This window comes from Ixodes scapularis, unplaced genomic scaffold, assembly GCF_016920785.2.
Source record: "Ixodes scapularis isolate PalLabHiFi unplaced genomic scaffold, ASM1692078v2 PGA_scaffold1__304_contigs__length_218370807, whole genome shotgun sequence".
Classification (NCBI taxonomy): domain Eukaryota; kingdom Metazoa; phylum Arthropoda; class Arachnida; order Ixodida; family Ixodidae; genus Ixodes; species Ixodes scapularis.
In genome coordinates this window covers 71,826,955-71,841,966 of record NW_024609846.1, presented here as the reverse complement: position 1 = coordinate 71,841,966, position 15,012 = coordinate 71,826,955, and positions in this window count along the sequence as shown.

Below are 15,012 nucleotides of genomic sequence, written 5' to 3'. Positions count from 1 at the left end.
AAGAGTACAGCGATCCTGCGTGTTTCCCTGACTCGCAACACCATCATGAATATGCCTAATATGTATACTTGCTTAAAGTAAAATGAATCGAGGCTTTTTTTGTTTGTTTTTAGGGGGAATTTTCGTGTTGTTAAATATTGAATATTTCTCGGTTACAACGATGCAGCTCAACAAGCAGTTTCCTACAAAGCCGTACAAGCATCTATTTGTGCGCACGCCTAAAAAGTATTCGTTTTCGTAGTCACGAGGCATGAAATTAAGTTAGAGACATTAATGTCACATTTACAACGCTACCCTCCCCCCCACCCAAGGAAAAAAAACAGATTTGTTTTCGAAACCTGCAACCATTAGGGTGGGCTTAATCTCTAAGCTTCCAATGATAAAAGGCGTATATAACAAAAATTAAAGTACTGGGTGTATCAAGGAGCGGCGAGGCTTTTTAAATCCACCGCAGCATTCGGTTTCTTAACCTATCGCGTTCCAATTGTGTACGGCGTTGGCCACAAGTGGTGCATTTTTTTCATAAAATTCGCAAAGAGCGAGCTTACTTAAGGAAAAAGTAAAAAAAAAAGAAAAAGGCTTAACTCCTATGGAAACGCAGCGAAGCCACCGGTCTTCAAACCATAGGGCGCCCCATGGTTTGAAGACCAGTGGCTTCGCTGCGTTTCCATAGGAGTTAAGCCTTTTTCGTTGTTTTACTTTTTCCTCAGGTAAGCTCGCCGCTCTTTGCGAATTTTATAGAAAAAAATGCACGAACTGTGGCTAACTCTGTACAAATCGGAACCCGATAGGTTAAGAAACCGAATTTTTCGGTCGATCTAAAGAGCGCCGCTCCTTTATACACCCAGTACATATTAGAAAAAAAAATGTGTAGTGGAGCTGGCCAGATATTAATAATTCTTAACTGCAGATAATCCAGGATCTAATTCAAAGTGCTGGTGTTAAGTTGTCACATGTAATTCAAATAAACGGGCGTGACACATGTCGATGCAAAATTTCTCACGAAGTATTTGGCGCTTAATGCAGTACCTGATGACATTATCAATTTTCAAGTCTTAATATTACAGTCGCGGAGAGTATCGAAGAATAAGAATACTATATGTTTAAAATTACAATTCAAGTATATACCTTATGTCTCATCCCATGTGCATAAAACTAAGCGTAAAGAAAAATATTAATGCATGAATACTTCAAAGTGTATGCATGAAGCTCTTCAAATCTGTAATCACACAAAATGTCTCGCCATGTGTAGTATAGTAGCCATTTTTTGCGTGGCCTCTTTATACATTACAACATAAAAGTTAACTTCACAAGAGCCGATGATTGATGTATTGGGCTGAATGCACGAGCTGTTGCCGATTTATTTTATATAATCGTAGGGTAGAAGCTCGTGCTAATTAATATATGCAGGTGCATTTAATAAAGCAGAACATTAGTAAAAAGGACACTGGAATTTCTTGTCTATGAGCTGCTCCTCGACGCAAGGTGAAGAAAACGACGGAGGACAAAGAAGGATGGACGAAGTACGAGTACGGGAGCAGTTCGTTTTCCGCTAAGTCTAGCGTGGGCTCGAGTAGGAAAACACTATACAAATTGGGCAATTATTGCCGAGCAAATTCCCGAGAATTTTCTTGGCAACGTCTTTACACGAGTATATATCTATGGGTGGTTTCATCTCAAATCGTGCAGGCAAAAAGGGTCGAATTTTTAATTTCGATGAAAAAAATATATGTTATGGCGCCGTTTCTGAAACCGCAGTCGCCACAACCAGGAAGTTCGTCGGATTTTTTGTTCTCGACTTATGAATTTTTAAAGAGGCCGCGGCGAAAAGCAGTGTTTTTCACACCCGTCGTGGGTGGGATGTTTCGCTTGATTTCCCGCCATGGATTTTTAATCCACATTATATTATATTTTTTCAAGCACTCTGTGGACACATTTAAAAGGCTCCAATACCATGAAATAATTTTAGGCGTTTTGCTTTTTTTTCTGTAAAAATGTCAAAGACGCCTCCTCGGTCAGTTGTTGACGAATTTTGACAATTAATTACTGGCGATCTACTTGGGTTATATCGATATTTTTGATGTCCGCGGAGAGCCCAAAACACGTTCTTTATATTTATTATAAAGTCACTCGGCTGTATACGATATCCTTTGCGGTACGTTTACGTTAATATTATGCAAAAACCAAAAAGTACCATTTTTGAAATTGATTTTCTCAAAAAACCCATATTTTATTTTTTGTATTTTTGTTCAAATGTAGATATGATAGTTTTCCACACGAAAATCAAGCCTAGAAAGTGTATATTTTGTTTGTATGTTTTATATTTAGGCCTCAATATCGGAAAAATACGTCTTTGTTTTGCAAGACCTAAGTCAGACGTAGCGACACATGCGTCTCTATGAATTGTGAAAAAGTTTTCTTGAATTTTCTTCTGCATTTTGTAATCAATTATAAACGGATTTTGTGGAATTGAATATTTATGTATGTTTTGATAAGAGCGGGAACCACGAGATACATATCTAACCAAATCAGCAGGCCTAGTAGACTTTCAATAACCAAAGGGCAGAGACGTTGTATTGTTTCGATTTATAAACCTTTCACAGTAAAACTAGCTATTAGCTGTCATATTACTAAGACAAAGAAAGTCACCACAGCGTCGATATATTATATACAATTCTTTCCGAAACCAAACACTGGGGGTTTGTACACCGCACATCGCACAGGTCACCAGGGATTGTCCTTTCATTTCCGTAATACACAAAGGTGGTGACACAGAAACGGTCCGAAACACACAGAGAGTGTGTCATGGAGAGGGGTAGGAAATAAAAATAAATAAATAGGAATTAAATTGCCCAACTCCGATCTTAACGAAAATTGCGTTAAAAAATTAAGTTTTTAGGTTCGAGCGGTGGCAAGACGATAGGTCCACGCCTGGTGGAGAGTCAGACAAAGAAGTCAACGGCACGTAAAGGTAAAACAAACAAACAAAAAAATCAATAATTTAATAAAGACGGGAAAACTCAGCCGCACATGGCAAGAACAAAAACCAACTCCTCCGGGCATTCCCTAAACGGCACGCAACCAAATGCGTGCGAACACGCTCTCTACATCACCGCCAGGCCGCTACGCCATGACGAAATAAACCCAACAGCTGAACAGTGATAACAAAGAATTCTAAGAAAACATTGAAAAAAAAAACGTTCAGAAAATACCGCACCCGAGAAACAAAGTTCAGCGGGGCGAAGAAACACACACGAGTCGGTCCCACGACACTGAAGTCTGCAGGATGATGGCGTCCAGATGATGCTCGAACCTGTTCCTCTTTCTATTACGCACATCAACGACGGCTGTGCGGAACAGTGGCTGTGCGAAAGAAAGCGAAGAATAGATTCGAGCAGGCGATCCGCGAGAAGGTAACGGAGACTATGCCTCAAGCTTCATATCGGGAGAGGAGCTTTCGAGGCAGTTTCTGCAGTTATTCAAACTTTCTCTTTCCCCTTCCCTTTTTCAAAAGAACACGTCAGCCGGCGCTAACTTTTCATCTCGGGAGAAGCCCACTCTTCACGAACGGTTATAGTTGACAAGGAGGCTGACTTCGACCCAACTAGTCTCCGGGCAGTATACAAACACAAGTATGTTTACCAACACGCTCGTTTTAATGTCAGTCTCCGGGCTTTGCTGTTTCCAGAAGAGATAACCCTTTATAAGGACAGAACGAGCGGGTTGGTGGAGATTATTAAACTTAAACAGTCCCTTCTCGTTTTCTTCCTCAAGTTTAATAGATAACCCTTCTGTGCTATCGGATCTTCCCGGAGAGAGAGAGAGAGAGCACGGCCGTTTCAAGGTAAGGATAGGGCGCTCGAAGCTAGGGCAAACAGGCGGTATCATATCACGCATGCACGGATGGCTGGTTTCAAATTTCCCCACATCCCTAACGAAACCGGCCCATCTTCGCGTGTGCGTCTGCGGGAATTCTGTCCCGCGCCGCCGGTTTTAGCGCGCACGCGGCGTTGTTTTGGCTGGCAGAACAGTTGTTGACCGTCGATATTGTAAGGCCGTGGGGTCCTCATCCTTTCAGGCAACGATTCCTTTGCTTTCCCTTGTGCAACACTCTGACTGACTCCTCCTGGGTGGCTGTCACTGTTCGCCGCGTCAACGACACAATCGTACCATTTCACTCCTCGTGACACAGGGTGCGCTGCTCGCTTTACTGTCACGGGCCGTCCTCTCTAACACAACGAGCGCGAAAGGTCGTGGTCATCTGCTGGCTCCGAAAGGGCGGGACGTTCATGCAGGCCAATGAGGGCCCGTATCAATACGACGTCTGCCGACTCCTACACGTTAAAAATTTACGAGACCTGCTGGTCTGTTAGGAAGTGTTTCTTTCTCTTTTTGCAACTCCTCCGATGTAGCTTGCCGCCTATAATAAAATTTAAATAATCAATAAATATAACAGGGTGGAAATACGGTATTTCATTTTTATGTGGGAACGTTGAAAAAAAGAAAAAACTATTTCCAAGCTTGTGGAGACGCGCAATTAGCAAAGCCAATTCGAGTCGTAAAAACACGTTTTTGTATGATATTGATGCTTAAATATAGAACATACAAACAAAATATACACTTTCTAGACTTGATTTTCGCGTAGAAAACTATCACATCTACATTTTAACAAAACATTAAAAAAATAAAAATGTTTTTTTTTAGAAAATGAATTTCAAAAATGGTACTTTTTTTTGTTTTCACATAACATTAACGTAAACGTACGGCAAATAATATTTTATACAGCCGAGTTATTTTATAATACATATAAAGAACGTGTTTTGGGCTCTCCGTGGACATATAAATTACCGATATAACCCAAATAGATCGCCAGTAATTAATTGTCAAATTTCGTCAACAATTGATCGAGGGGGCGTTTTTGACATTTTTACAGAAAAAAAGCAAAACGCCTAAAATTATTTTATGGTATTGGAGCCTTTTAAATGTGGCCACAGAGTGCTTGAAAAAAAGATAATATAATGTGGACTGAAAATCCACGGCGGGAGATCAAGCGAAACATCCGACCCACGACGGGTGCGAAAAACACAGCTTTTCGCCGCGGCGTCTTGAAAAATTCATAAGTCGAGAACAAAAATCCGACGAACTTTCGGTTTGTGGCGACTGCGTTTTTAGAAACGGCGCCATAACATATATTTTTTTCATCAAAATTAAAAATTCGACCCTTTTTGCCTGCACGATTTGAGATGAAACCACCCATATATATATATATATATATAAACAATCAATTTTATGTTGAAGTTAATTAAAATTTGCTATTTAACTTTTCAATTATTTTTGCCGGTATATTTAATTCGATATTTGTTGAATGTCGTTAATATAGTCCAGCGGCGCTCATATATTTTCGAGAAAAAAAAAAGGATTCTTCGATATATCTCGTAGCAAGTTAAAGTAACTCGCCACATAACTACTCGAAGGATATATTTTTTTTTTATCTAACCACTTATTTCATTCCATTTACGACGAGCTAACAATTTTCAAAGAAACAATAAGAACTAAAAAATTGTTCACAGCGTAATTCACTCATTTTACTAAATACGCTAAGTGATATTTATACCCGTGCTCTGAAGAACGCCGCAGTCGATAAGGTAATTCCGCAACAATAATTTATTTGCTTCAAGCAATAGAAATTTCAGATCGCCTTAAGCCGGCGTCTACTCAACTCTTACCAAAAGAACACTTAATTGTTTTGTATAATCTATCAAATCATGTTTATTTGGTATACGATCCTGAGGAAATTAACGCTCCCGGATCTTTTTACTTCTCACCTTTCTACAATAAAGCAGAATGAAGTCATGACATAGGAATTTGGAATGCATCATTTGAACCATCCGCGTGGAAAAAAAGATTTATGTATCACTAGTATCTTTCACCTTCCCGGATTTTTACACGCCGATTCAAAAAAAACCTAACAACCCACCGACCCCACAATCATCTTGCAAGCTGGACGCAAGGTGGAGAGGACTGTAAGGCTACTCAGACTTTATCCTCTGAAGTCCGTTTTCGTGGTGGAGGTAGGTATACGTGCACTGCATACATGTGTCAACTAAGACTAAAGAAAAACATATTTTTGTCCCCGTGACTTGTACGGCCTTGAAAAATACTGACCGTTGATGTTTTATATTCTACAAAATTATGTTTTTGATTTATGAATCATTTTTTACTCGTCCTACTAACCGCCATTACAGAACAAATATTAAGAGTTCCGTCTTGCAAGTTAGTGAACAATCAGATACATATTTTACTTTACCATCGTTGATAGCTGAACAAATGTTACGGGCATTACAAATCATTTTCATACATATTACAATTTCGAGTTTCATAAACGTGATATACTTAGTGACAATTTTCGGACGCTATGAAGAAATTCTCAATGGCACTCGTGTGCTTGCACACCCCCGGCACAGCTCAAAAGAAGTTCTAAATTACAGCGACAATTTATTCTAAGTGCCTAATAGGATGCACCCAAACAGAAGGTTACATAGCTGAGAGTAAGAGAAACCAGACCAGAGACGCGAGCTGCCAGCCATTCATTAAACCACCATTGTAACCAGACATGTCTCTGAAATTCCTTCACTCTAAAAAAATTATTACGGATAGAGGGAAATACATAAATTATAAGGTAGACAAAGAAGGCGCTGACTTACAACTAAAGTTTAATCCTGCTAAAATCAAGCATAAATACTGTAACGTTCTAACAAACAGCGCCTTGTTCGTCTACCTTCTTCTTGTCCGTGTCCTTGGGCTGTTTTAATTTTTAATTATAAATTCTGAGTTTAAAACGTGTATTTATGTAAAATTTAATAGTTCAAAGACACTCGAAATCTCGACCATCTCAGCGAATCAAAAGCTTCCTCTCAGAGCCTGTAAGAAAATGCATTTTTAAGAAGTACAAAATAAGACAGATTTAATCCACAATAGTATTTATGCTTGAACTCAAACAACCTATCTTTATGGGACAGGGCAACGAATGTCGCAAACAATTAGTGTGCTAATAGGCTTGTCAAGCACTATGGTTATGAAACTCGAAATTGTATTATATATGAAAATTATTTGTAATGCCTCCAATATTATTTTAGCTATCAACAATGGTAGAATATTATATATATATATAATTGTTCACTAACTGGTAAGGGCGCGAATCCTAATATTTTTTCTGCTATGATGGTTAATATGACGAGTAAAAAATGATCCATAAATCGGAGACATAATTTTGTAGAATATAAAACATCAGCGGTCAGTGTTTTTCAAGGCCGTACAAGTCACGGGGACAAAAATATGTTTTTCTTTAGTCTTAGTTGATACATATATGCTGTGCACGTATACCTAACTCCACCACGAAAGCGAACTTTAGAGGATAAAATCTGAGTAGCACTACAGTTCTCTCCACTTTGCGTCCAGCTTGCAACATGATTGTGAGGTCGGTGGGCTGTTTGGTTTTTGCATCGGTGTGTAAAGATCCGGGAAGGTGAAAGATGCTAGTGATACATAAATCTTTTTTCACACGCGGATGGTTTAAGTGATACATTCCAAATTCCTATGTCATTACTTCATTCTGCTTTATCGGAGAAAGGTGTCAGTTGAAAAGATCCGGGAGCGTTAGTCCCCTTAGGATATTATACCAAATAAACATGTTTTGATAGATTACATAAAAGAAAAAAAATGAAGTGTCCCTTTGGTAAGAGTTGAGTAGACACCGGCTTAAGTCGATCTGAAATGTGTATTGCTTCAAGCAAATAAATTATTTTTGCGGAATTACCTTATCGACTGCCGCGTTCTTCAGCGCACGAGTATAAATATCACTTAGTTTATTTAGAAAAACAAGCGAATTGCGTTGTCAACAATTTTTTTGTTCTTATGTGCTCGTCATACGGATTCTTGTGCTCATAGAGATATTTTGCCTTCCTCTCGCATATTTTGACCCGGGTAACGTCAGGGTCTCACATTTACGTATTTTTCGTCACCACCGCTAGCTTCATGTTCTCAGGGAGGTGAAGCTTTCTGCGATGCCTAGTTGGTCTCTAGGGGCCGACAAGACGCGTTACAGTTTCTCCCTCGGACTTTGCAGTATGAACCACCAGTTCATAAGTTCACCATCAAAAACCACCGCCTGTGCGGTCATCTGCGTAACTTATCCCACGTACAATACTGGATGGTATTGTTTTGCCTGTTTGCAGTATCCCACCTAACACGCCAAAACCCTGTACATTATATAGGTTGGCGTCTCTGTGCAGTTAGCATACAGGGATGCATACAATATTGTTTAACGACATGTTTAGACTAGTAGCATTTTTGTTCCTGTGTAGTGTGTCGACAAAACGACCTCACTTTGCTTGCATGATTCAGAAAACTTGAAACCCACTGTAACCAGAGGACACGGTCTTGAGCTCTGGTTCTAAATAGTCACAGGAAAAATAATGATGATCAGGTAGTAAAACTTTCAAGAAAGTTCAAAAACAAATCATAAAGCAAGAAAAATCACAAAAAAATAAAACAATAGGGCGTTTTCAGATAAAATCGAACAACAATGACCTGGGACCATTTTTAATATTTATGAAAAATATATTTTGCTGGCTCCATGCCCAAAAAATAAAACCACTCATTAACTAAAAAAAAAAAAAAGAAAATTAGCATTTGCGGAAAAACATTTTAAGCACCACCCTCTCAGTCACGTGCGCGTTTTGCGTATCGCACGATGTTGGCCACTCCGGACGGCTTCCTTCAAAACAGATCTTCTGGCTACGGGTCTAGAAATATTTACTGACTAATTCGGCATATGACCTGTTAAAAAAAGTGTTAATCGCCGACTATTTGAGCCGTTATTTTGAGCATATACGGCACATTGCGCAATAGCGCTCCGGATTAAAGATTCTTTTCTCTGTACCTGTAAAAGGTAAGGTCTTCAAATTTTGCTCGTGTGTTGCTCTGTGTATAGTTCATCTTTGCATGAAGTATTGTTGTCCAGGTTATCAGCATAAGTTTACGAGGAATTCTCACACAGGGGCATTTAATAAACATGCATTATTTTAAAAATCATTTTTTAAAAAGGCAATTTTTAATATTTTTTTAAACTCTCTGAAAACCACGTTTATAACATGTAAAAACAGTATCTGGAAAACATGATGCAATAATTGTGTGGCTTTGAAGTTATAAACCGAGAAAAATGGACAAACTGACGCTAACACGGTTGCCATAAATGGGGCATGCACATACCCATTCTTCACAATTTTATTATTATTAAAAAGTGTAGAAATACTACGGGGTGGTCAGGAAAGGACACACTGACAGCTCAGAGGTCGAGAGCAGTTGTGAAGGGAAAATTCCTACATTTTCGTCCAACCCACCTAAGAGTGCCCTTAGGCCGGAGCGATCGAAAGGCGTCACCCTGTAACATGCTTCGCGATTCCTGTTTCAACAGCCGTCGTGTAGTGTCTCCGTCTACGTGATGTAAAGGAAGCAACACACTAGCAAAGTTTGAAGTCTAGCTTTTATAGCTACGTAGAAAAAAAAAAAGCTTTAGTCCAGAGCGGAATGGCACAATGTGCCGTATTTGCGATTTTGTTTTTCAAAATAACGACCCAAATAGGCGGTGATTAATACTTTTTGTCAGTCCTTTTTATGCCTACTTTGTCCGTAAACAATTCTGATCTCGTAGCCAGGAGATATTTTTCGGGGAAGCTGCCGGGAATGCCAACATCGCTGCATACGCAAAACGAGCACGCGACTGAGAGGGTACTTATAATTCTTTCGCGAAGACAATTTTTTTTTCCGAAACAAGGATTGGTTTTATTCTTCTGTGCATGAAGCCAGCAAAATAGATTTTTTCATCAAAATTGAAAATGGTCACCGGACGTTGGTTGTTCGGTCTTTTCTGAAAACACCCAATAGCTACAATTAGCTAGACTTTGCGTAGCTGATTGAGGCTATACACCTTTCCAAAAAACACTCGACCCCAGGAGCAACAAACAGTTTTCGAGTCCAGTCATTGAGTTTGAGATTAGACTCTCACCGGCGTCCCTCTTAACCCTAACCGAGTTGACTGTGATTTCAATAGGTGCAGCGTGCGTAGGCGCAGTTTCAAGCGCTGCTGGTGGCTAAGTTCTTGTATTTTCCCGCTATATTCTGTGTTTCATGGTACATGTATTTTCCCGAGGACATTGAGAAAGCATTGTGCCACATTAAAAAAAAATGAAAAAAAAAAATCTAAGCTATTTTTGTTCGGTACGCGCGCGACAGAACGAATGCCACTGAAATGAATAGTTCTAGTTATTTGTTTTTTTCTTACGACAAGTTTTCATGGCGCCGCGGGATTCGCCGCATATGAAACGACAAAGCGCTTTGCTGTCAAAAATAAATCCCAACAGAAGAGGGCCGGAAGGCATGCATTTTTCACGCTCACAAATAACGTGTTTACCGATGGACTGGACACGGACATACAATTGAGGAAGTGTTAACATTCGAACAATATATCGTACGTACCACACGATGCAGCGTTATCCGAAACGAATTTATTTGAGAAAGATCTTAAATAACACAGTCACAGTCGACGACATCTTGACGATCTGACGGAATCCCAGATGACTTCGTTTTGGGGCACGTTTTGGGGAGAGCTTCCTTTTTTCACAACAGCACCAAGGCAAAGAAACAAACGCGACTGACCCGTTTCTCACCCCAACCCGGACAACTAATTTTGGAGGTGACTGAGGATTCTACGCGGATTATTTCTGGGAGGGGAGAGAACAATGTTCGCAAAATCGCGTCGAGGGTCATTCGACGTCTTTCACCTCCTTCGTTTCCCGTGAATGTCGAGCAGAAAGCTTGAATGGCAGGCACTTACCAGCCTTATTTCTCACAATGGGAGATAACACAGAAAGGGTACTCAGCACGTATAAAAGAAATTAAGTTGAAACTTTCAAGAGGGGCGAGAGAACGTCGAATGCAAAACCGCAAAAACGTAGGTAGGGAACCGCGCTGAGCGGGTCTTCACAGTCCCAGAGAGTGGCGGAAAATTTCTAGCTGATAGACGGCGCGACAGTCGCACCAGCCGCATCAGCATCAGCAACATGGCGGTGGCCTAAGAACGGTTTTTGGAAAGGTGAATAGTTTCGCACAAAGCAAATTAAGTAAAATTAAAGTTCAGCTAAGTAACTGCTTCTTACATGTGCTGACAAATTAAACAAGCAATGGCGTATCCTTTTGATAATACATATATGCTTTGCCACTTCTGTTAACAACTTTATCAAATGTGAACAGCGAAGTCACGCCTTAAAACAACATCCAGCCGAACTGGAATCCAGATCAGCGACGCTTGGTCCGCGTGATTGCACCGCTATGGCCACCGTTATGTATCTGACCAGCCGTTACTGTTATTCATTGTTCATCGATGTCTAAGGAGCGGCGCCGCGAACTTAAGAGAGGGAAGATTGGCAGCTTCTAATATTTCATAAGTTCACGGCAGCTGTAGCGTCCACGGCCCTTTTGCCTCCTGAGCAGTCCTGGGTAAGTGACTTTTTAAAAGCAATTCGTTACAGTTACAGTTACTTTCAGAAAAGAGTAGCGAAGTTACCGTTACAGTTACCGCAACAAACGAGTAATTTGATACAGTCACAGTTTCTTCTAAAAAGTAACGACGTTACTTTTTAGTTACTTTTCTTTAACACATCCAAATTTAGAAACAAATATAAAACGCCTTTTACAAAGTTTTAATGCATAAAATAAAACGTATGTTCTTCTTTGTTCTCATCAACATCTCTCTCCTTGGTAGCACTAGCACACTGCTGGGTCGTTGACGGTTGCGCTGGGTTCATAGAGTCCCCGGACATATTTCAGTTCGTACCCGGCAAGCCAGATATAAACTCAGCGCAAACATCAGTAAATATTTTCTTGACTGTTGACACCACGCCAGAGTAGTGGCGCAAACAAAAATACAAAACATGCGCAATTCCCTCCGCGTCTATACTTGTTTCATGGTTGATTCACCCGATCAAAAAGCGTTTACGCAGAAAAAAGAGGAACCGCAGCACAAAGAAGCGCGTGCGTAAAGGTAACTCGATTTTGTTGTTTTTTTTTTTCATCAAATCTACATGCGGCTATATTCGCGTCGTGACTCACGAGAAAGCACGGATTCAAAAGTTTGTGCAAGGCCAACTGGACACACGAAATAATTTGGAAAGTGCACGGAATAGCTAGATTGTCCTCGTTGAATGACATATTATTCATAAAAAAAAACCTGGCAAGTAACGACAAAAGTAACCTCGTTAATTTCATCGTTACCTCAAAAAAAGTAATAGAACTGCAGTTACAAGTTACATTTTTAAAAGTAACTCGTTACACTTACAAGTTACCAAAAAAGTAGCGAAGTTACAGTAACGCGTTACTAGTAACGCGTTACTGCTTAAGACTGCATAAGAGTTACCTGGAACCGAAAAATCTTCCGCAAAAAACCAACAAACAAAGCTTTAAGTGAAACGGGCTTCACATGAAAGGGGCGAATCCCGATCATCGTGTTGTCGCTCCGCACCCCATTATGGCTGATTCCACTGATCTCTATGACAATTGCTGGATCGCGCTTCCCCGCTTCGAGCCCATTGCGCGATTGAGGCCACCGGTCGGCCATCTTACGAGATCCGCTGAAGCGTTGTCAAGGCGACAGTCGCGTGACCTTTGCCTCTGTTTTCACGTGGCCTACACACGGTAACCATGGTAAATGTCTAGGCTTCACAGCGCTAGCGCGTATCTCGTAAGATGGCCGACGGTGGCCTCAATTGCGGTGCGGGGAAGTACGATCCAGAAATTGTCATAGAGATCAGTGGCTGATTTACACGACGGACCCAATCGCGATTTTCGTCCGCGCACCGTGTACCACGTGACCATCACGTCACCGATATCTGCGATCCGCGCCTCGTCCTTGGACGCACGGACTGATAAAGTTGAGCGCCTTTCTCGCTCACAGAGTTTAGGCGGGAGATTGACTTGAAAAGTGTTTAGTCTGGCAATGGTAAAATTTTTTTCTTTCTTCTTCCGGACGAATAAAAACACAATGGAGTATTGTTGTGTTTCGTGCGTTCGTTCGTTCATTTTATCGCACGAATCTTGGTTCCACGCGTGAAAGAAAGTGCAGAAACTTCGTCCGGCCGACTCGACGCAGTTTCCGGTACTCCTCCGGGTCCGTGTCAACAAGGTTTCGTCAAAACTCGCTTAGCACGCGAGGTTTCACTGAGCAACTGTAAGACCTTTCTGGTGGCTGTGCTTTGCTTGAGTGTTGTGGACGACCGCGGAGTGCGTGAAGGCATCTCCAAACACCCCACCGCGAGCCCAAATTTCGTCGCTTCTACGCCGAAGTCCTCTCGAGCAGGATGCATGTCTCTGTCACTGTCATGCCTTGGGTTAGTAAAGCAAGTTGCGCCTCGTGGAAAGCCTGTCACGCTGTTTTATCTCGATCTGTACGTAACAGTGGCGTACGAATGTTTATCGCGGTAGCGAACGTCCATTTTTCTCCTGGACAACGTCCCACGGTCCGATGTTGGAGTTTCGAGGCACCGTTGGGGTTGCGAACAGGTTCGGTCCGTCCTCGCTGGCGTTTGCTCAATATCTCCCTCGTGTGGATGCGCTTGGATGAACCGCGGATATGTCGTCACGTGGTCAATACGTCCGCGGATCAGTCCGTCGTGTGATTCGGCTTTTTTAGATTGATGCATCAGAAAAGTACAGTGGAGCTCGAATCACAAAGTAAGAATGTAAAACAAAATACGCGACACCGTGCGTTTCTCAGGATTTCGGTGACTGTAACCTACGAGTTTAAAGAGAGAAAAGGGGAAAAAAACGCAGAATGAGCGTTATTATGTTCATGTTTCTTGCTTCATGATGATTGATTCTTTCGCATTCTTATCCACAGTGCCGTAAGCTCATTGGCTGAGGAAGCGATAATAAGATGCTTCCGTATTCACCACTGCCTGCGATCCTTATTTAGTGAGTGACCCTTAGCGAAAAGTCGTTCAAAATCAGTACACTCGAAGTGTACTGAAGTATACTAAAAGTATACTTTCAGTGCGGTCTTTGTACTGATTGTATACTTTAAGTGTACTTAAAGTATACTTCCAGTACAAAGACCGCACTGAAAGTATACTCGTCCGTACAAAACTAGTACATGTAGTAGAATCGTAGTGCCCGCGGTAAAAAGTAGTTCAAAATCAGTATAAAGAAAGTGCACTTAAGTATACTAAAGGTCTACTTTCAGTGCTTGAAGTCGGTGTACTCAAATTATGATAACGGCTGTCTATATATATATAAATATATATATATATATATATATATATATATATATATATATATATATATATATATATATATATATATATATATATATATATATAACGAAAGTGGAGGAGATCCAGGAAAGGCCTTTCTTTACTGCACCGACGTTTCAAGCGGGGACCGCTTTTCTTCAGGGTGAATGGTTGTGAAATGTCCTCTTCTTCTTGTTGATGTTCGTGTGGAAAAGGAAGAGTTACTATGAAGGGTATTAAAAATATTCAGAACAGGAGCAAAAAAATTATCGTAAATCTTTGAAATTAGTAATTATAAACAATGTTAATCCAATTCAATAAAACGAAATAAATTGATTTGTAGTATTTGGCACAGTCTTTGTTACAGCTCCTGAGCACAATCACCCCCGAGCAACCGGAGCGCACACAAAAGTAGCAATGAGGATGTGTTCGGGATTAGCACCGCTTCGGGAGCGGAGATCTAGACCACGCAAGGGTGCCGTGGCGGTTTTTTATGAAGTATTTATGTCATATTTGAATGATGCTTACGCGCCCAAGAATTTAACGCAGCGGAAGGATTACCACGGGACGCACGCTCACGAGGATGTTCACGAGAGGCGTGGAACGAGCTCACGATGGCAGGCGCCTTTGGTGCAACAATGTCATCGACACGCTCGGCTAGTACAGTCCG